General features: G+C 40.0%; 3 non-coding genes across 3 annotated transcripts; all 3 read right to left on the bottom strand.

Annotated features, from left to right (window-relative positions):
* Positions 1-5,520: 5,520 nt before the first annotated feature.
* Positions 5,521-5,684, bottom strand: LOC120241951. Its single transcript, XR_005530993.1, has one exon. It is a non-coding gene; the product is annotated as a U1 spliceosomal RNA (small nuclear RNA).
* An 8,979-nt stretch (positions 5,685-14,663) lies between these two features.
* LOC120241953 lies at positions 14,664-14,833 on the bottom strand. The gene has a single exon (XR_005530995.1). It is a non-coding gene; the product is annotated as a U1 spliceosomal RNA (small nuclear RNA).
* Positions 14,834-15,421: 588 nt separating this feature from the next.
* LOC120241952 lies at positions 15,422-15,585 on the bottom strand. The gene has a single exon (XR_005530994.1). It is a non-coding gene; the product is annotated as a U1 spliceosomal RNA (small nuclear RNA).
* Positions 15,586-22,565: the final 6,980 nt, after the last annotated feature.

Raw genomic sequence — 22,565 nt, 5'->3', positions numbered from 1 at the left:
TTCTTTTTAACAAGGTTTGTACAAACTTCTCTTAGGTTTGACTCTCCTTTTCTGGGAACATTTCTTATCCCCTGGTATAGGGAGGACATCTTTGAGATGGTAGTTTTATTTCTTGATGTTATCCACTAAAGTAATCTCTATGCCCAGAGTGCAACGTGAACTCAACGACTCCAAAAGCAACAGTCACCTGCTCTACCAACTGAGCCAGCCAGGAACCACAGTACGTGTGATTTTCTTTTTTAAAGCTTTGTTTTGGGGCGTCTGGATAGCTCAGTTCATTAAGTAGCCAACTCTTGATTTTGGCTCAGTCAGGATCTCACAGTCTGAGTTGAGCCCTCCATGGGGCTCTGCTCTGACTGTGGGAGCCTGCTTGGAATTGTTTCCCTTTTTCTCTGCCCCTCCTCCCCTTGCACGCAGGAACAAGCACTCTCTCAAAAATAAACATTAACAATAAATAAATAAAAAGCTTTGCTTTGTTAAAAAATTTTGAAGGCATTTAAAAAATTTTTCTTTTAATGTTTATTTTTTAGAGAGAGAGAGAGAGAGAGACAGTGTGTGAGCAGGGGAGGGAGAAAGAGCGATGCTGACACAGAATCCAAAGCAGGATCCAGGCTCTTAGTTGTCAGCATCGAGCTGGTCGTGGGGCTCGAACTCACAAACCGAGAGATCATGACCTGGGCCAAGTCAGATGTGCTTAACCGACTGAACCACCCAGGCTCCCTGAGGGCATTTTAAACTATTACAATAGAGATAAATGTCCCTTGCAGATAATTTGGAAAAGGCAGAAAAGTGTTTTAAATTTTATTTATTTATTTAGAGATGAGGGGGAGAGAGGGAGAGAAAAAGAGAGAGGGAGGCTGCTTGAGGAGGCAAAGAGCAAAGAGAGGGAGAGAGTCTGGATGAGGTATGTGATCTCAAGAGCCATGAGGTCATGACCTGAGCCAAAATCAAAAGAGTCAGACACTTAACTGACTGAGCCACCCAGACGCCTCAAAGGCAGAAAAGTATTTTTAAAAAATTAAACCATAGGGGTGCCTGGGCAGCTTAGTCGGTTAGGTGTCTAACTTCAGCTCAGGTCATGATCTCATGGTTCATGAGTTCAAGCCCCATTTGGGGTTCTGTGCTGACTGACAGCTTAGAGCCTGGAGCCTCCGTCCAATTCTGTCTCCTTCTCTCTCTGACCCTCCCCCACTCTGTCTTCTCTCTCTCTCAAAAATAAACATTAGTAAAATTTAAAAACCTACGATTCCATAACAAAATTATTAGTTAACACTTTGATATTAAACATAGTTAATTTCAATATGAATATATTTTAATAGGATTATGCTTCATGTGCTGCTTTATGTTTTCCATTCCTTTTGCTATACATACTGGGTCACAGGTAATTGTATAATCAGTATTCTATTGCTTCTAGTTTATTGCCACTGTTCATATACATATGAACAGCATTGTAGATAAATCTTTGTAAGTAATTAATGATGATTTCTTGGGGTAATTTTATTTATTTACTTATTTAATTTTAAAAAATGTGAGTATACTGCACATCCAAAGTGGAGCTCGAATGCACAGCCCTGAGATCAAGAGTCTCAAACTCTACCAACCGAGCCAGCCAGGCACCCTTCTTGGGGTAATTTTTAGTAGGTTTTTTCCCCTGTTATTTTATAGTCATCTTAACAAGTGCCTTAAATTACTGGGGGGTAAGGTGGGAAAAGAGGTGACATGTTGATGTTGCTGATATTGATATTTATCAGTATTTTTAAATTCTTTGGAAACAACTTTTCCGTGATTTCTTTTCTCTTTCAAAGTCTAGATCTCAAATTTCAGGGTTCATAATTAATTATAAAAATAACTTCAAGTTTGTTAAGAATAGAGGGAAGCCTATATTGTATAATGTTGCATGCCATAAAAGGAGCATACAAAATTAAATATATAATATGATTAAAACTATTTCTGGGACACCTGGGTGGCTCAGTCAGTTAAGCATCCAACTCCTGATTTTGGCTCAGGTCATAATCTCAGGGTTTGTGAGTTCGAGCCTCCTTGTTGGGCTCCACGCTGACAGTGCAGAGCCTGCTTGGGATTCTTTCTCTCCTCTCTCCCTCCTCTCCCTTTCTCTCTCTCTCTTTCAAAAAAAGAAAAGCTATTTCTAAACAAAGTTCAAGAGACTTGAGGGAAATACACCAAAATGCAATCTAGTATAATTATGTTAGTGTCAACAAAGAACTATAGACTAATGTTTTTTCCCTTAAATATTCTGTCACAGGACTCTAATATTACTTGTAGTAAAAAAAAAAAAAAAAACAAAAAAACAACAAAAACCAGTAACCCTAATTATATATCTCATGCCCAAAAATGTTCATACTTTTTGACCTAGAAATTTCTTTTAATTTACCTGAAGTAAGTTATTTTAGAGAAAGAAAATATCCTATGTACAAAGGTGTTCATCATAGATTTACTTACCATTGCAAAAATCAAAATTACCCAAAAACCTCTGATGTCAAAACAATAGGGAAATGAAGTATTAAACAAATATAATAGTAAATAATAACAATTAACAACATGAAAAAATTATATAAATGGTTAAGAGGAAAGAGGACATGAAATGGTATGTATACCATAACTACAATTTTGTAAAAATGTGTATCCTTAATGAAAATTACTGAAAGGAAATGCAAAAGACATAACTTTTATTAGCTGTGAAATACAGGTTACAGAATTTCAATAATATTGTTAGACTGTTTTTTCTTCATAATAAGGGGATTATGAATAATAAGGAAATCCCAGGGGCACCTGGGTGCCTCAGTCCATTAAATGTCCAACTCTTGATTTTGTCTCAGGTCATGATCTTATGGTTTGTGGGTTTGAGTCCAGCATTGGGCTCCGAGATGACTGGGTGGAGCCTGCTTGGGGTTCTCTCTCTCTCTCTCCTCCTCCTATGCACTCTTGCTTGCTCTCTCAAACTAAATAAATAAGTTAACTTAAGAAAATACTGAGACCACCAAATCCTAGTTGAATTTCGGCAGGGTTATTTTGCATAGTATTTAAAGAGTTTTGAATGCGGGGTGCCTGGGTGGCTCAGTCCGTTAAGCATCGGACTTTGGCTCAGGTCATTATCTTGCGGTTCATGGGTTCAAGTCCTATGCCGGGCTCTGTCCTGACAGCTCAGAGCCTGGAGCCTGCTTTGGATTCTGTCTGCCTCTCTCTCTGCCCCTCTCCCTGCCCCTCTTCCACACGTGTTCTGTCTCGCTTGCTCTCAAAAATAAATAAACATTAAAAAAAAAAATAAAGAATTTTGAATGCTGGGTTTAACATCAGATAGTCTTAGGTTCAAATTGTGATTTCATCATATTTTAAATATCAGTGCTTGAATATACCCTCTAGAGACAATGATAATTATCGGTAATAATTTTTACATAAATAGAGAATAAAACCACCAACTATAATGACCAACTAAATCAAAGGCCCCAAATAAGCCAAGATGGAGAAACACAGCCCCTGCCTCAGTACAGTGAGTATTTGGAGAGTTCTGAGATCATGGCTGCCCTACCAACTCAGATGTTCTGTTCCAATTGACAAGCCCCTCAGTCTGTGAGTCTCATTCATCTCCATCTCTCAATCTCCATCCATTCTTTAGTCTCATGGGACCAGAGGACTGATATGTAGAAATATAATGAGGATGGCATGTACCCTCAGCAAAAGCTGAGTTTCGTTATAGAAGTTTATAAAGCAGGTATAACTGTCAAGAAGTTGCCCATGGCACCAAGAGACTGAATCTAATCCACTACCAGGAAAGCATGAGTAACACTCTACAGCCACTCTACCCTGGGTTGCAGGTAGCTGAACCCATTCACACATCAGCCCGGGCTCTGTAGAATAAACCAGTCATGCTAGTTAGACATTTGCTAGCTAACTTCTTCCACAAAGTGTGACCCAGACCACTTCAGTTATATAAAGTATCATTTCATTATTGAATTACTTTCCTAATTTCATTCTAGGAGGTTTGATTTCACAGAAGGAAGGTAAAACTTTGGTTGTTTCCATACTATCCATGAATGCTAGGCTAGCCACAGCCCTGAGACCTCTAGGACTATTTATGTCCCCCACAGATTTGACTTCACAAGTACTTAGAGACTTTTTGCTATTCTGAGGGTCATACTGTCTACTGCAGTATTCTTGAATTTCTAGGAGTACTGCTGATGAAACACTGCTGATGATTAAACAAAACAAAAAAATTATTCTCAATTCATTACTTACATGCATACAGTGCACACTTCTCACAGTGATCTAAACTTAAAATAATATTTATTTTTGAAAGACAGTGCCCAAACACGAGTGGGGGAGGGGCAGAGAGAGAGGGAGACACAGAATCCCAAGCAGGTTCCATGCGCGTGGCCAGAGCAAAGCCCAACATGGGGCTTGAACCCACAAACCTGCCTGCCAGAACTATATGAAAAGTGGTGAGAACTAATGAAAGTAAAAATCAGGTTCAGTCAGGACCATGTTATGATTAAAAAAATTTTTTTTAATGTTTATTTGTTTTTGAGAGGGACAGAGTGTGAGCAGGGGAGGGGCAGAGAGAGAGGGAGACACAGAATCTGAAGCAGGCTCCAGGCTCTGAGCTGTCAGCACAGAGCCCGACGCAGGGCCTGAACCCACAGACCATGAGATCATGACGTGAGCCAAAGTCAGATGCTTAACCGACTGAGCCACCCAGGTGCCCTGACCATTCTATGATTTTAAAGAGCCCTACACAACTTTGCCTTTGTGGACCCTTCCTCCATTAAAGAACCCACACACATTAAAATTATGTGACTGCACTGATAAGAAGATAAATATATTATTATACATGATATTTCCTTCTTTATTTTGAAAGTAACCTCTACTCCCAGCGTGGGGCTCGAACTCATAATGTGCCTAAGATCAAAAGTTGCATGCTCTACCGACTGAACCAGCCAAGCATTCCATATGTGACATTTTCTTCCACCTAAAAATTCACCTTTTAAAAAATTTTAAAAGTATTTTAGGTGCCCTGCCTATAGTACCTGAATATTTAAACCAATCCTGAATTCAATAGTGGTTTGTGTGGACCACTTTTAAAGTTTATTTATCTTGAGAGAGAGAGAGAGAGACTGCGTGCACGTGTACATGCCCTTGAGTAAGCCAGGGAGAGGCTCCACACTGGCTCGAACTCCCCAACACTGAGATCATGACCTGACCTGAGAGTAAACCAAGAGTGGACACTTAATCCCAACCCCAGGGAACTTCTTAAGTAAGGAAGCAAGACTGTCCAATGGGATACAAAACAAGTAAGCTCTAGATAGCATAAAGAAACAACTGTACTAACTATAGGATTTACTTACTCATACTTACGCAAATGATTACCACCAAAATATACTGTCAACAGAAAAGGATAAAACAGAACATTACCAGCAAAAACTCAAGGCCAACCTCACCCAAAATGCCTGAGCAACCCACATAAAAAGAAAAACTGCAAGATCTATCCTTGTAACACCAACCACATAGGGGAAAGTGCAAACGCAGTCCCCCACTACCACAAATTATGCAGTCGAGTTTCCCACATTTGGGGAAATTGCAGGGGTCAGCACATCCAGAGTGCAATAGGTGGGCCTCGCCCTGGGAAAACCACCTTCATGATCATGGTATCTCCCCTGTCAGGTAAGTATGAAGTGCAGCTGATCCTAGCGATACCTGCTGCTGCACACACCACTTTGAGGTTGGGGTCACTCTTGAAACGATTCTAACTGGCTTTTATCTATATAGCAACACTCAAAGCCTGATTTTCGTGCTATATACCTTAGTATTGGTAACAGCAAACAATCATGCACATCTTTCTAGAAAACACAGTTCCAAAATGCCCTGAGTCTTAAATCTACATACTCCACCTCTAAGTAAACGTCATACACTGGGCGGGCAAAGCCGACAGCTGAGTCCCCCTGAGGCTGTCTCTGCAGACCAGCTCCTCCTCCTATTTGCACCAACATAAGTGATGTGTACAGGCTATTTTCCTGACAAAAATCCATCCATTCCTCTCCCAACTTTTGGTGTAGCTGGTTTTCAGATCTCACTGTGTAAAGTAACCTTCAGCAAACCAACACAAATGAGCCTTTAACCACAAGCCAGTTTAGCTTCAGGCTTTCTAGGGACACCAATGCTCTACACCATTTCCTCCTATTCTAGGAGGTGGAAGAGCAAGGAGTGGAGAATGTCATGGCTACATGCCAGCAGGGCATATTGCAGAGTGAGGGCTTTGGAATCCAAGATCTTGACTGCAATTCAGTGTACACACTGCACAACTCTAGACAAGCTTTCAGCCTCTGATTCTGTTTCTCAGTTTGTACAGAAGGGGGAAGAACTATTCAGCCAGACCTCCCACCCAGCTTAGGCCCCAAGCTTTGTCTCCTACCCCTGCCCATGGTCTGTTAACACCCAGCCCCCTAAGGATGGACTGCTTTCCTTGAGAGCAGTCTAGCCTGTGCCTATATTGCTTCTTTACTTTCTCTCTGCCTGGCATTCAGTTAGCTTACTCACCAGACTATGGGCCTCTAGAGTAGGGTTTTTCCTGTTTGCTTCTTTTCAAATAGTCAAGACAGGGGCACCTGGGTAGCTCAGAAGGTTAAGCAGAGGTTAGGCTGACTCTGGATGTCAGCTCAAGTACTGATATCATGGTACCTGAGTTCAAGCCCTGAATTGGGCTCTGCACTGACAGCGTGCTCTCTCTCTCAAAAGAAACATATAAACGTTAAAAAAAAAAAAAAAAAAAAGGGGGCGCCTGGGTGGCTTAGTCGGTTAAGCATCCGACTTTCGCTTAGGTCATGATCTCACGGTTCGTGGGTTCGAGCCCCACGTTGGGCTCTGTGCTGACTGCCAGCTCAGAGCCTGGAGCCTGTTTCAGTCTGTGACTCCCTCTCTCTCTGACCCTCCCCTGCTCACGCTGTCTCTCTCTCTCCTAGAAATAAATAAAAATATTAAAAAAAAAAAAAAAGTCAGGGGTGCCTGGGTGGCTCAGTTGGTTAAGCGTCCGACTTTGGCTCAGGTCATGATCTCATGGTTCATGGGTTTGAGCCCCGCGTCAGGCTCTGTGCTGACAGCTAGCTCAGAGCCTGGAGCCTGTTTTAAATTCTGTACCTCCCTCTCTCTCTCTCTGACCCTTCCCTGCTCACGCTGTCTCTGTCTCTGAAATAAATAAGACATTAAAAAAAATATTTTTTAAGTCAAGACAACACAACATATAATTAATGCATATATTATTTTACAACTAACTTCATTCTCTCTCGTTAAAAATATATAGGAAGTGGGGCGCCTGCGTGTCTCAGTCGGTTAAGTGTCCAACTTCGGCTCAGGTCATGATCTCCTGGCTTGTGGGTTCGAGCCTCACATCGGGCTCTGTGCTGACAGCTCAGAGCCTGGAACCTGTTTCAGATTCTATGTCTCCCTCTCTCTCTCTGCCCCTCCCCAGCTTGTGTTCTCTCTCTGTCTCAAAAATAAATAAACGTTTAAAAAAAAAATATATATATATATATAGGAAGCATGACTTTAAATTTCTGCATCTCTAGAGCTCTCTGGAGAAGCTCAGATGAAAACTTAAAATTTACTGAAAAGGCTGAATGCTCACACCTACCTCTTATCTTCCATTGATTTCCAGGACACTGGCAACCAAATCTTTGCCTTCTAGGATATTGGAAGTTTCCTCTGAAGAATGTGAACACCATAAAACAAAGTCCCAAAGATGTCAGCCATGGGCTTTCTCTGCTACAGGGGCCTATGCAGATTACTCTGCAGGGTAGTCCTCACCTTGGTCCTCAGTGCTTCCAATTAACTCCCTACTTGTTAATATAATTTTAAATTTCTGGGGCACCTGGGTGGCTAAGTCAGTTATGCAACCAACTTCGGCCTAGATCACTATCTCACCGCTCCCGAGTTCAAGCCCTGCGTCAGGCTCTGTGCTGACAGCTCAGAGCTTGGAGCCTGCTTCAGATTGTGTCTCCCTCTCTCTTTGCCCGTCTCCTCCTTGTGCTCTGTCTCTTTCTCAAAAAAAACAAACATTAAAAATAATTTTAAATTTCTGCATGACAGTCCATCTTATGGATGGCCCATAATTTATATAATCATTCCCCTACTGCTGGACATTTAGGTTGGTTCAATTTTTCACCACTATAAATAATTCTGGGTAAATGGGAAGAGATGGTATATTGAACGCCTATAGATAATTAAGGAACAATGAACCACCAAGGATGACCAGACATCTGAAAAAAACCTCCAACATGAAAGATAGAAGCTAGACAAACCAACCAAAAGAAGATAATTTGAAGAAAGCAGATTATATAAAGGGAAGAAATCTAAAAATAAAAAGAAAAACTATTATTAAAATCCTCAGAAAGCTGGGGCGCCTGGGTGGCTCAGTTGGTTAAGTGTCTGTTCTGCTCAGGTCATGAGGGCTCTGTGTTGACAGCTCAGAGCCTAGAGCCTGGAGCCTGTTTCAGATTCTGTGTCTCTCTCTCTGCCCCTCCCCCGCTCACACTCTGTCTCTGTCTCTCAAAAATAAATAAACGTTAAAAAAAAAAAGGGTAATAAACCCTGGTTATTTTAACAGCTTCAAGAGTCCAGAATTCAAACTGACCTAGAGAACAACAAACCTGCCAGAAATAAATCTTAATCCTCCTTTTTCACAAGAGATAAAATCAAGAGAAACATCAAATAAAGTTAGCATTCCAATGCCACAAATTAGGTGGTACAGGTTTACTAGCTTGATAAAAATACAGAATAACACGAAAAAAAAAAGCAGAGTAACGAAATATTTAGCAATAAAAAGGAACAAAATAATGATAAATTTATCAGTATGAATGAACTCAAAAACATGCTACATGAAAGAAGTCAGACCCACTATATACTATATGACTCCATTTTATATGAAATTTCTAGATAAGGCAAATCTGTAAGAGATAGATCCATTGTTGCCTATGGCTAGGGTTGGGGCATGGGAATCAGGGGCAACTGCAAATGGGCACAGGCGAATTTGCGGGGGTCATAAAAGTGTGCTAAAACTGGATTGTGGCAATGGATGGACAACTGTATAAAATGCTAATCATTAAACCAATTAATGGGTGAATGTTATGTTTACGTTATACTTCAATATAAAGCAGTTAAAAATGTCAAGAGAAAGTACAACCATTATCTTTAGAGATACATACAGAAATAACCATGGCTAAAATATCATGATATATGGGATATTTCAAGATAGGTTTGGAGGTTTAGAGTGTAGAGGTATAGATGAAACAAGACTGGCCTTGAGTTGTTCACTGCTGATGCTTAACTTAGTGTTGCTAAATAGGAGAATACTATTATTATTCATCTATTTTAGTTTATATTAAAAGTTTTTCACACAAAAAACATTTTTTTTTTTAATATAGAGACCATCCTTTCCCTCATGACTTGGAGTACTTGAGATGTTGATACTCTAGCCTCCCCATCTGTGAATAAGAATGATGGAGAGGAGCAGCAGGGGGTACAGACTCCTGGATTCTACATTTAATAGGTGAAAAAAATATTAAAAGTACAGATAACACTTAGGGGTCATATTTTTCTCCCTTCTTTCCTTTCATATCACACATTCAATCCACAGCAAGTCTTTATTATTTTTCCTTTAAAAATATGTTCGGGGTGCCTGAGTGGTTCAGTCAGCTGAGTGTCCAACTTCCACTCAGGTCATGATCTCCTGGTTAATGAGTTCGAGCCTCATGTTGGGCTCTGCGCTCACAGATCAGAGCCTGGAGCCTCTTTGGTTTCTGTATCTCCCTCTCTGGCTGCTCCTCCTGCTTTCTCTCTCTCAAAAATAAACAAACATTAAAAATTTTTTTAAAAATTATGTTTAGAATCTGACCCCTTCTCACCACCTCCAATGGTACCACTTTGGTACAAGCCATTCTCCTCTCCTGCCTAGAAGAGTGCAGTAACATTCTAAGTGATCTCCCTTCTTCCATCCTTGCACCACTTCCACAGCAACACAGCAGCCAAGTACCTGCTAAAGCCGAAATCTGATCATGTCACTCTTCTGCACAAAACTAATCTGAGAAAACAGAAGAGAAGGAAACATTTCCTATCTCCCTACCTAGCCGCCCCCCCCCCATTTTTTTGGACAAGAGGTAGGTTTTATTGGTGGGTATGAGTAAGGAGGGGCAGCACTGAAACCCTCATGAGTGTAGGGCCTGCCATTTGTCCAGAGGGACACAATTAGGGATGTATCTGATCCCACAGCCACCAGGGATGAGCTGCCTTTCAGCCACCATGTGTTCAAATTCAGCCACATTAAACTTGGTAACGTACTACTTCTTGGAGATGTAGATGTTCTGTCAGCCAGGGAACTTGAACTCAGCCCTGCACAGGACCTCAATCACATGATCCTTGTTCTGCAGTTTGGTGTGGGTGAACATGATGATTTGGCCAATGTGGACCATGGCCACTGTGCCCTGCCCTGAAGGCATCCCACAAACCTGTCTGGAACCTGTCAGCCTCAGTGCAGGACAACATCTTGTTGATGTGGATGACAAGAAGGAGTGGAGCCACACACAAATATGAAAGTCATCGGGGCGCCTGGGTGGCTTAGTCGGTTAAGCATCCGACTTCAGCTCAGGTCGTGATCTCATGGTTCGTGGGTTCAAGCCTCATGTCGGGCTAGTAATAACACATCATGATCAAGTGGGGTTTATCCCAGGAATGCAAAGTCGGTTTAACATTAGAAAATTAAGCCATATAATTCATCATACCAACAGACTAAAAAGTAGTTGCACAAAAAGTAGTTAATAAAATTCAATACCCATTTATGATTTAAAAGAAACTTAGCAAAGTATCACTATTGAGAAATGGTATCTACGAAAATCCTATAGCTAATACACTTCATGGTGAAAGTATCTTTCTTCCAAATAAGGAACAAAACAAGCATAATTACTTTAGCCACTTTTATTCCAGCTAGAGGTTAAGGCAAGGAAAATAAATTAAAAGCCTTAGTTCGGAAAGAAAGAAGGAAAACAGTTTCTATTCACATATGACATGACAGTTTATGTTGAAAATCCTAAAGCATTTACCCCCCAAAAATCCTACTAAAATTCATAACTGAATTTAGCAAAGTCACAGGATACAAGATTAATACATAAACATCTATTGTATTTCTATGTACAAGCAATGAACACTTAAGAACAATTTTTTAAATGTTTATTTATTTTTGAGAGACAGAGTGCAGGCAGGGGAGGGGCAGAAAGAGAGAGAGACACAGAATCTGAAGCAGGTTCCAGGCTCTGAGTTGTTGGCACAGAGCCTGATGCGGGGCTCAAACTCACGAACTGTGAGATCATGACCTGAGTTGAAGTCAGACACTTAACTGAGCCACCCAGGTGAACTCCAGCAATGAACACTTAAAAAATGAAAGTTTTAAGTGAAAGAAAGACAAATCCCGCATGATTTCATTTATATGTAAAATCTATAAAAACAAAATGTTTGTTAGACTCATCAATAGAAAGAACAGATTGATGGTTGGTTGTCAGGGGGAAGGGGGACGGGGTGTGTAATTGGTGAAGGGGATTAAAAAGTACTAACTTACATTTATAAAATAAAGAAATCATGGGGATGTAATGTATAGTATGGGGAATTTGGTCAAAAGTATTGTATTAACTTTGTAAGGTGACAGAGAGTAACAAGACTTGCTATAGTGACTTTTTCACAACGTATACAAAGGTCTAATCACTACGCTGTATACTTGAAACTAATATAATATTGTATGTCAATTATATCTCAATAAACAAAATAATAAAAATGAAATGAAATTTCAATATCAATACTAATCAATACTATTTACAAGTGGTAAAAACTTCACATTTTTCTACCACTCAGGTTTCTTCCTGCTTTTATCACTCTAGTCTACAAAGATATTATTATTATTTTAGTCTACAAAATTATTAATAAATTTCTTCTATTTATGATTGGAAGGGGAAAAATCATGACTTTTTTTCAATATTTATTGATTTTTTGAGAGACAGAGAGAGACAGAGCATGAGCAAGGGAGGGGCAGAGAGAGGGAGACAAAGAATCTGAAGCAGGCTCCAGACTCCGAACTGTCAGTACAGAGCCCCACATGGGGCTCGAACCCACGAACTGCAAGATCATGCTCTGAGCCGAAGTCGGAACACTTAACCGACTAAGCCACCTAGGTGCTTCTAACATTTTCTTTTAAAACCCCAGAGCCTTGTTAATATCCTTAACTTTCTTAGTGAGGACCTAACAAATAATAAAGATATATGACTTAAAGCTACCAAGGGAACTGAGTAAAGAAGTAAAGATTATTCAAGGAATTTAATAACAGGATAGAGGAAGAAATGTACTAGAGTGGGGAATATCAGCCAAATCCTTCATATAAACACTAGCACAAACATTTATTGTAGTTGACCATAAAAAACAGCTAAACAAGTTTTAAAAGTAGTATTCTGGGAGTCAGCTGGCTCAGTACATAGAGCATGGGACTCTTGATCTCGGGGTCCTGAGTTCAAGCCCCATGTTGAACTTTGAGCTTACTTAAAAAAAAAAAAAAAGTAATGCTCTAGTGGGGAGGAACGGGGTGGGGGGCGGCAGGGTGTGAAAGGGTGGATCAAGGGAGTGTTACTATTCAGGTTGAGTCTTTCTCAACCTTTCTCCCTATAATGCTTTTCATATGCATAATGTTACTTCAGTAAAATTATTTGGGGGTAAAAATCAAGGTCTAGGAGAAAACATAAAACACTGTCACTAGCAGAGATTATACTGTAGTCCAGTTTCTCATTTGGGGGAAAATCTAAGGATACTGGTCATGAGACATACATACCTGAAAAGGAGTGAAAAGCCCCTCTGAAATTTTTTTTTTTTTTTTTTTTTACAAATAGTTTATTGTCAAATTAGTTTCTACATAACACTCAGTGCTCATCCCCAAAGTGCCCTCCTTCATGCCCATCTCCCCCTCCCCCCCACATCCATCAGTCCTCAGTTTTTGTCAGCATTCAAGAGTCTCTCATGGTTTGCCTCTCTCCCTTTCCCCCACCATTTCCGCCCTTCTTCTCCCCCTTGGTCCTCCGTCAAGTTCCTCCTAATCCTCCTATACGTGCAAACATATGGTATTTGTCCTTCTCTGCCTGACTTATTTCACTCAGCATAACACCCTCAAGGTCCATCCATGTTGCTACACATGGCCAGATTTCATTGTTTCTCATTGCCATGTAGTATTCCATGGTATAGATAAACCACATCTTCTTGATCCATTCATCTGTTGATGGACACTTAGGCTCTTTCCATGTTTTAGCTATTGTGGAGAGTGCTGCTATGAACATTGGGGTACATGTGCTCCTATGCCTCAGCATTTCTGTATCCCTTGGGTAAATTCCTAGCAGTGCTATTGCTGGGTCATAAGGGAGTTCTATTGTTAGTTTCCTGAGGAACCTCCACACTGTTTTCCGCCCCTCTGAAATTTTAACTACTCAGTTAAGTATATTAGTGGTAAATTATAAACTCCCAACTTTTCTCAAAGTAATGTTTCACTTTGCACTTTTTAAAAAGATTTTATTTTTTAAGTAATCTTTACACCTAATGTGGGGCTCAAACTCACAACCCCGCGATCAAGAGTTACACACTCCAGTGACTGAGACTGCCAGCCACTGTTATCACATCACACTTTGAATCAACAAAGTGAAGACAGGAGCACCTGGGTGGCTCAGTCGGTTAAGCGTCCAACTTCCACTCAGGTCATGATCTCACGGTTCATGGGTTGGAGCCCCGCGTCAGGCTCTGTGCTGACAGCCAGCTCAGAGCTGCAGCCTGTTTCAGATTCTGTATCTCCCTCTCTCTCTGACCCTCCCCTGTTCATGCTCTCTCAGAAATAAATAAAAACATTTAAAAAAAAGTGAAGACAGTCCCTTACATTATTTACACCCTTTATTCCTTGTCCTAGGTGCATTTCTAGGTTCTCACACTTTCTTAGAAATCTCTTTTTTCTATTCTTTTACTGTACACACCTAGGGAACAATCAGAGCAGAAACTGATGCAGATAGCTTGAGGTGGTGCAAAGTGAGCCCTCTAGTGGTCAACAGAAGAGTACACTCCATTTGGCTAGACAACTAGGTACCAAAGTGAACAGACACGCAAGCAATTAAGGGCTGTGCTGCACACATCACCTTATACAAAATGATTATAGGGGTGCCTGGATGGCTCAATCCTAGGATCCTTTGTCCTCCTCTCTATTTGCCCCTCCCCCACTCACACTCTCTTTCAAAAATGAATATACATTAAAAAAACCCCACAAAACTCTGTAAAGAATGACTACAAAGGGGCACCTGGGTGGCTCAGTCGGTTAAGCAACCGACCTCAGCTCAGCTCAAGAAGTTGCGGTTCCGGAGTTTGAGCCTTGCATTAGGCTCTGTGCTGACAGCTCAGAGTCTGGGGTCTGTGTCTCTGTGACTCCCTCTGTCTCTGCCCCTCCCCTACTCGCACTCTGTGTTTATCTCTCTCTCTCTCTCTCTCAAAATTAAGCATTAACATTTTTTTTTTAAAAAGAATGACTATGGAAAACAATATTGATGGCTTAAAAGTCAAGCAGTAATAAGTCATAATCGTCTTTTCAAAATGTAAAATACAAGTGGAGAGTACGAACACAATCCTTTTCTACCACAAATCATGCAGTCCAATTTTCCATATTTAAGATAATCACAGAGATCAGCACACCGGGAGTGCAATGGGTAAGATGTGCCCAGAGAAAGGAAATCACTGTCACAATCCTAGTATCTCTCCTCTACCAGGTAAGTATAAGCACATGCCACTCTTGGTACCTCATCCTCATTCCAAGCACTAGACACATGGTCCTTCTCTTCACTCTTCACGCAAACTCTGCATTGTCACTTAGGAAAGAAATAAAGACTTCTCCAAATTTAAAAGCCAGGGCACCATAATGCTTGCAAAGCTACCAAGTGTATGTACAATGTAATCAAACCAGCAGACACTGCTCATTTACACATTCTAAGGCCCTTTTGGTGACACTGTTCTAAGCTTGGTTCCACTGATTTGACATGCTAAATAATCGCTCATTAAAACAAACAGGCCTCCAAACCACTAAAACCTGGAGAGTATTTCCTTACTTTATGATAATACTTAATCTTACTGGTATAGTAAAAGATTTGCAACAGTCAGATCATCTGTAATTACTCACATGTACCTAATATGACCATAAGGCTATTGTATTAAAAATAGATGGCAAAGATAGAATAACTCCCCAAAGCCCTAACAAAACACACTGTATCATAGGCAGATAATACCATTACTCCTAAACTCTAGTGAAAACTACCAACCTAAAAACTTAGTAAAGATAGGAATAACATGCTTTCTTTAAACAGAGAACCAGGGGAAAGCACAAACACAGTCCCCCACTACCACAAATTATGCAGTCAAGTTTCCCACATTTGAGGAAACTGCAGGGGTCAGCACATCTGGAGTGCAAGGGGTGAGCCTCGCCCTGGGGAAACCACCTTCATGATCATGGTATCTCCCCTGCCAGGTAAGTATGAGTTGAAACTGTTGCCCAGCACCTCACCCTCAGATTCAAGTCACTCTCCAGATAGGATCACTTTTCTCATGCATTCTACTGACCCCGTTGCTTCTCAAGTAGTTTCCAAACTATAGTTACTATGGAGAAATATTCTGTATATCTGAATATTGCCAAAATCTTAGGAAATATATGCCTAAATGTAACTATGACCAGCAGTCACTGCACTTATCTACATATTCCACACCCCTTTTGTTGATCTCATTTAGCACATCCTGTTCCTACAGGGTTAATGGTGCTGTTAAAATAAAACAAAGGTAAAGACACTTTACAGATTTAAAGGTAAACCACATAAATGGGTTCCTTCTTTCAAGGCTTTTTAGCTAATGACATCACTGATGTCCAGTGCAGTTCGGTAAGCTAAAAAGATTAAATCTGGCAAAACTGCATATGAAAATCCAGTCTTAGTGGAGCGATTGGGTTGCTCAGTCAGTAAAGTGTCTGACTTTAGCTCAAGTCAGGCTATCAAGGTTCACGAAATCAAGCCCTGCATCGGGCTCTCTCCTGTCAGTGCAGAGCCCTCTTTGGATCCTCTGTCTCCCCCCAACTCAGTAAAAAAAAAGAAAAAAAAAAAAAAAGAAAATCCAGTCCTAGTATTGTTAAACAGGTTGTTCAAGTCTTCCAGCACAAGTACAAGCTATGCTCTTTCAAATATGCAGCAAATGATCACCCTTACTTAAAAGAGCAGGTGTATAGGACGGCAGCTGGCTGGCCAGTTGGTTATGCCACTTTTGATCTCAGGGTCATGAGTTTGAGCCCCACATTTGGGGTAGAGATGACTTTTTTAAAGGAAATCTTGAAAAAAACAGCAGTTGTATAAATACTAGTTCTAATTCTGAGCTGAGCTAATTAGAAAAAAACTCAGGCAGCGACCTCCCCCCCCCCCCCCACATTTGGGGAAGTTCCAGAAGTCTGCAGAGCTAGAACGTGATGATGGTCTATAGGACTGGAAGCCTGACTGACCAGGATGTCTTCCCAAGCAAAAAGAATCCATCCTACAAGAAACGATCCAGCCCTCATTCATTCATATTAGACTCTTCAAATGGAGTGAATCCTGTCTCAGGCAATGGTTAATAATTCAAATATTTCACATCCACGTATAAATAGTCTTAATCCTCTCCTGCCTTCATCACTGTAGATTAAAATTGCAGTTTCCAAGTTCCAACTGTTCTTCAATGGTCTCTCCAAGACCACACCAGAATCATCTTATTCCCCAAGTCTTTTTATTATACAAGATTCTTCTGGTGTTCTGTCCTCTGCCAAGAAAAATTAGTCAGAGTTTCATATCTTTAAAACAGGAAGAAAAAATGCTGTTTAAAAATCTTATTAAAGATTAATAAGGAACAACTGAGAACATACAGGTATCTGAGATGGAGAGAGAAAAACAATCTGGGGCAGAGAAGGGAGGAAACTCCGTGATATGAGCTGCAACTATTCCTCAAGTCTGACCTTTTGACAGTAACCAATTTGATTTTTATAGATTTTCTCCCCCCAAGAACTATATAATATATATCCATATATACACACAAACACATATATGTATATACAATATGGTCTATAAACAAAATACCTATATTTTGTTTTGTGAAATAAAAGTTAAGATACTCTGAAATCTGACAGGAACCACTCATGTAAGGAGAAAGAGATGTCTGAGAACTAAAATACTGTTACCACCAAACAACTCTTAAATTCAAAGTGTCATTTTCAGAAAATTTCTAAAACCAATAACACACAGCTCTTAAAACCCCCATACTCTTTGTGAGACTAGTTTCAATATTTCAAAAGAACTTACTGTTTGTTACTGGCCTAGTTATCAAAACATTCGTCTGAGACAGTGTGCCTGATGGCAAAAAAGGTAACTTTCCCTCACTTTCTTGTAGCTCCAGCAGGTTAAGAAAGACATTAGTGCTGGAGTGCCTGGGTGACTCAGTTTGTTAAAGCAACTGACTTCAGGGACGCCTGGGTGGCTCAGTCGGTTAAGCGTCCGACTTCAGCTCAGGTCATGATCTCGTAGTTTGTGGGTTTGAGCCCTTCATCGAGCTCTGTGCTGACAGCTAGCTCAGAGCCTGGAGCCTGTTTCAGATTCTGTATCTCCCTCTCTCTCTGACCCTTCCCTGCTCATGCTCTCTCTCTCAGAAATAAATAAAACATTAAAAAATTAAAAAAAAAGCGCATCTGATTTCAGCTCAGGTCATGAGCTCACAGTTCATGAGATCAAGCCCCACAAAAGACATTAGTGCTATAATCCTCACAGAATCCCTATAGAACTCATTATCATATGAGGAAAGCCATATTTCTTTGACTGGAAAAATATAAGGAAATACAGGTATTTGTTAAAAAATAACTAAGTTAACATAGAAAAACTGAAGAAGCTTCTTGATTCATTTTACAAGGGTTGCAAAATTTTATTGCCCAAACCAGAGAAAGTAGACATAGTAACTTCACGGATTAATCTCATAAATAAAAATGCAAAACTCAAATAAATCAATAACATCTTTATGAACTGGATCTCACAGAGTTTTAAAACAACATACAAAAGGGGTGCCTGGGTGGCTCAGTCGGTTAAGCCTACGACTTTGGCTCAGGTCATAATCTCACGGTTCAGGCTCTGTGCTGACTGCCAGCTTGGAGCCTGGAACCTGTTCCAGATTCTATGTCTCCCTCTCTCTTTGACCCTCCCCTGCTCATGCTGACTCTCTCTCTCTCTCAGAAATAAATAAAACATTAAAAACATTTTTTTAAAAATAACACAATAAATATAGGACCTAAGTACATAAATGTATAAGAGTATATATACATATATAAAGCATAAAAAAAGCATGTCATATGGGGCAGGGAGATTACCTCATAAAGAGTGCTTAGAGGGGTGCCAGTGTAGCTCAGGATGTTATACCTCTGACTCTTGTGGATCATGATCTCAAGGTTGGTGATATTCAGCCCCATGTTGGGCTCTGCACTGACAGCACAGAACTTGCTTGGGATTACCTCTCCCTTTGTTTCTGCCCCTCCCTGCTAGTGTGCATGCTCTCTCTCTCTCAAAAATAAATAAAACATTTAAAAAAATTTTTTTAAGTTTATTTATTTTTGAGAGATAGATAGAGAGCATGAGCAGGGGAGGGTCAGAGAGAGAGGGAGACACAGGATCCAAAGACAGCCTCCAGGCTCTGAGCTGGCTGTCAGCACAGAGCCCGAAGTGGGGCTTGAACCCATGAACCGTGAGATCATGACCTGAGCTGAAGTCGGACACTTAACCGACTGAACCACCCAGGCATCCCTAAAATAAATAAATAAACTTAAAAACAAAAAGAGTGTTTAGAAATTTGGCTCACCTCTGGAAAGAAGGAAAAAATTACTTTCTTCCTCCTACTTTACATTAAAAAAATCAGATAGACTAAAATAGTCAAATTAAATTATAAGCCATATGAAGAAAAATACAGGTAATTATCTTTATAATTTTGAAGGAAAGACTTTAAAGTTAATTATTTTATTTAGCTATAATTTATTTTTTAAAGTGTATTTATTTAAGTAATCGCTACCCTCAACGTGGGGCTCAAACTCATGACCCCAGATCAAAACTCGCACACTCTTCCAAATTTAGGCAGCCAGGCGTCCTGAGACTTTCTTAAATTTTTTCTTACTTATTTAAGTAATCTCAGGAAACCTGGGTGGCTCAGTTGGTTAACTGTCCAACTTAGGCTCAGGTTATGATCTCATGGTTCATAAGTTCGAGCCCAGCATCGGTCTCTGCACTGATAGCTCGAAGTCCAGTGCCTGCTTTGGACTCTGTGTCTCCCTCTCTCTGCCCCTCCTCTGCTCATGTTCTGTCTCTCTTTCTCTCTCTCTCTCAAAAATAAAGATTAAAAAAAACCTCTATGTCCAAAGTGGTGCTCAAACTCACAACCCCAAGATCGAGTCATATGCTCTTTCGACTGAGCCAGCCAGGCGCCCTAGACAAAAGACTTTCTAAGCATGTTACGAAAGTCAGAATTAAATCAAACTTTGACTATATTTGCATACAAAAACATCAACAAAGTAGAAAATCTCAAAGTTTAAAATCTTTTTTTTAATTTTTAAAAATTATTATGTTTATTTATTTTGAGAGAGACAAAGAGAGAGACAGAGTGTAAGCAGAAGAGGGACAGATAGAGAGGGAGACACAGAATCCAAAGCAGGCTCCAGGCTCTGAGCTATCAATGCAGAGCCTGATGCGGGGCTTGAACCTATAAACCATGAGATCATGACCTGAGCCTAAGTCGGACGCTTAACCGAATGAGCCACTCAGGCACCTCTAAAACCATTTTTTTAGTTTGAGAGAGAGTAAGCATATCCAAACAGGGGAGGGGCAGAGAGAGAGAGAGAGCATGGGAGAGACTGAATCTCACGCAGTGCAGTGCCTGATGAGGGGCTCGAACCCACAAACCATGAGATCATGACCTGAGCCAAAAACCCAGAGTCAGATGCTTAACCGAATGAGCCACTCAGGCATCCTGAGAACCTCTAAGTTTAAATACACATGACAAAGTGGGAAGATATTTGTGATGTACAGATTAGGCAAATAGCCTGTATAATGCAACATGCGTATCAGAGAGGGTAGGCAGCATATGCATTACAAATATGGGTTTTGAATTCAATATGGGTTTTGACTCAAAGCTGAGCAGAATGCTTGACCTACAGTAAGCACCATAAGTATTAGTTACTGTTTCTGATAATAAAAAAAAGAACTGTTACAAATATATATTTTATTTATTTTTATTTTTGAGAGAGAGAGAAAGAAAGACAAGTGGGGCTCACCTGAAGTGTGGCTTATGCTCACCAGAAGCAGGGCTTGAACTCACCTGAAGTGGGGCTCAAGTTCACCCAACATGGGGCTCTGGGGCTCGAGCTCACCCAATATGAGGTTGCAACTCACAAACCTGGAGATCATGACCTGAGCCGACGTCAGATGCTTAACCAACTGAGCCACCTATGTGCCCATAAATATATTTTTAAAATTAAAGTACCTCAGTTATAAGATGGGAAAGAATGTACACAGATGTTCGTTGCACCATTATTCACAATAGCCAAGAGGTGTCCATTCACATTTGTTTTGTTTTAATTTTTTTTTTGTTTTATTTATTTCTGAGATAGAGAGAGACAGCATGGGCAGGGGAGGGTCAGAGAGAGAGGGAGATACAGAATCTGAAACAGGCTCCAGGCTCTGAGCTAGTTGTCAGCACACAGCCCAGCATGGGGCTCGAACCCACAAACAGTGAGATGATGACCTTAGTCAAAGTCAGATGCTTAACTGACTGAGTCACCCAGGAGCCCTATGGAGGTATCCATTCACATTTGATTGGATAAACAAAGTGTGGTATAAATATACAATTAAATATTATTCAAACTTAAAAAGAAGGGACACTCTGACACATCCTACAACATGGATAAACTTTCAGGACGTTACGCTATGTGAAATAAACCAGTCACCAAAAGACAAAAACTTCATTATTCCACCTCTGTAAAGTATCAAGAGTAGTCACAGAAACAGAAAGTAGAATGGCTGAGAGAAGGGGGAGCTGGGAGTTATTGTTTAATAGGTACAGCGTTTCAGTGTTGAAAGATAAAGCTCTGGAGATTGGTTGCACAATATTGTGAATATAATTAACATTTTTGAACTGTATACTTAAAAATGGTGAAGATGGTAAATTTTAGGTTATGTGTATTTTACTATTTTTACAAATTAAAAGTGGGCAAAGGAGGGGCGCCTGGGTGGCTCAGTCTGTTAGGCATCTTGACTTTGGCTCAGGTCATGATCTCATAGTTCATGGGTTTGAGCCCCGTGTTGGCTCTGTGCTGACAGCTCAGAGCCTGGAGCCTGTTTCAGATTCTGTGTCTCTCTCTCTCTCTCTGACCCTCCTCTGCTCACATTGTCTCAGTCTCTCTCAGAAAAAAAAAAAAAAAAAGAAAAAAAAACTATGTGAAAAAAATTTAACCTCTCTTTGTAATAAAAGATAACAACCATTTAAAATCAACCATTCTGTCTCCCCCTCTCACTGCCCTCCCCTGCTCACAATGTTTCTCTCTCTCTCTCTCTCTCAAAAATAAACATAAACAAATTTTAAAAATAGAATAAAATAATAAAATCAATTATACCTCAATAACAAAGAGGCAGGAAAAGCATTTAAAGACTGCAAATGTGTTGGGGTGGAGGTGGTAAAACTAGCCCTCATACGCTGTCAATAGAAGTGTAAGTGGTACAAACATTTGGGAGTATGATCCAAAATGAAAAAGTGCATACTCTCTAGAGTACCCAGGAATCCTATTTCCAGAAATGTATCCTGAGAGAAGAGAAAGAGAGAGAATGCTATTTCATCACAGCAAAATAACTGGAAATAATTCAACTGTACACCTATAGGCCACTGATTAGAAAGATGGTCCTCAGGACAGAACAGTATGCAACCACTAAACTTAATTTTCAAATAATTTGTAATTACATGGGAGAAAGCTTCTGATAAAATATTAAGTGAAAAACAAAAGATACAATTTTTTTCCAATTTAACTGCAAATATGTAAAATAAACACTTTCATATGAACTTGTAGAAAGATTAAAATAAACCAAAATAATAAAATAAACCAAAATTTATCTATGAGTTAAATAGAAAGTTTGTGAATCAGTTTTATTTTCTTTTTTATATTTTCTACATTTCATTTTCTACAAATATATACTTCTTATAAGTATATATTTTCCACAATATTTAAAGTTACAAAATAGAAAAAATATAGGGAGAGAAGTACAGGTCAACCATCTAATCATCCTTTCTTTTAACAAGTATCTATTGAGCACCTACTAAAGCCATATACTGGGCTAGGGGCTCTAGGAAAACGACAGTAAAATCCACATGGTCCCGCTCTACTGAAGTAGACATATGTTAAGTAAACGATCACACAGAGGCATTTGGTGAAT

This window comes from Hyaena hyaena, unplaced genomic scaffold, assembly GCF_003009895.1.
Source record: "Hyaena hyaena isolate Hyena2069 unplaced genomic scaffold, ASM300989v1 scaffold_298, whole genome shotgun sequence".
NCBI classification, from domain to species: Eukaryota; Metazoa; Chordata; class Mammalia; order Carnivora; family Hyaenidae; genus Hyaena; species Hyaena hyaena.
This window is presented reverse-complemented; position numbering and strand designations above follow the sequence as displayed.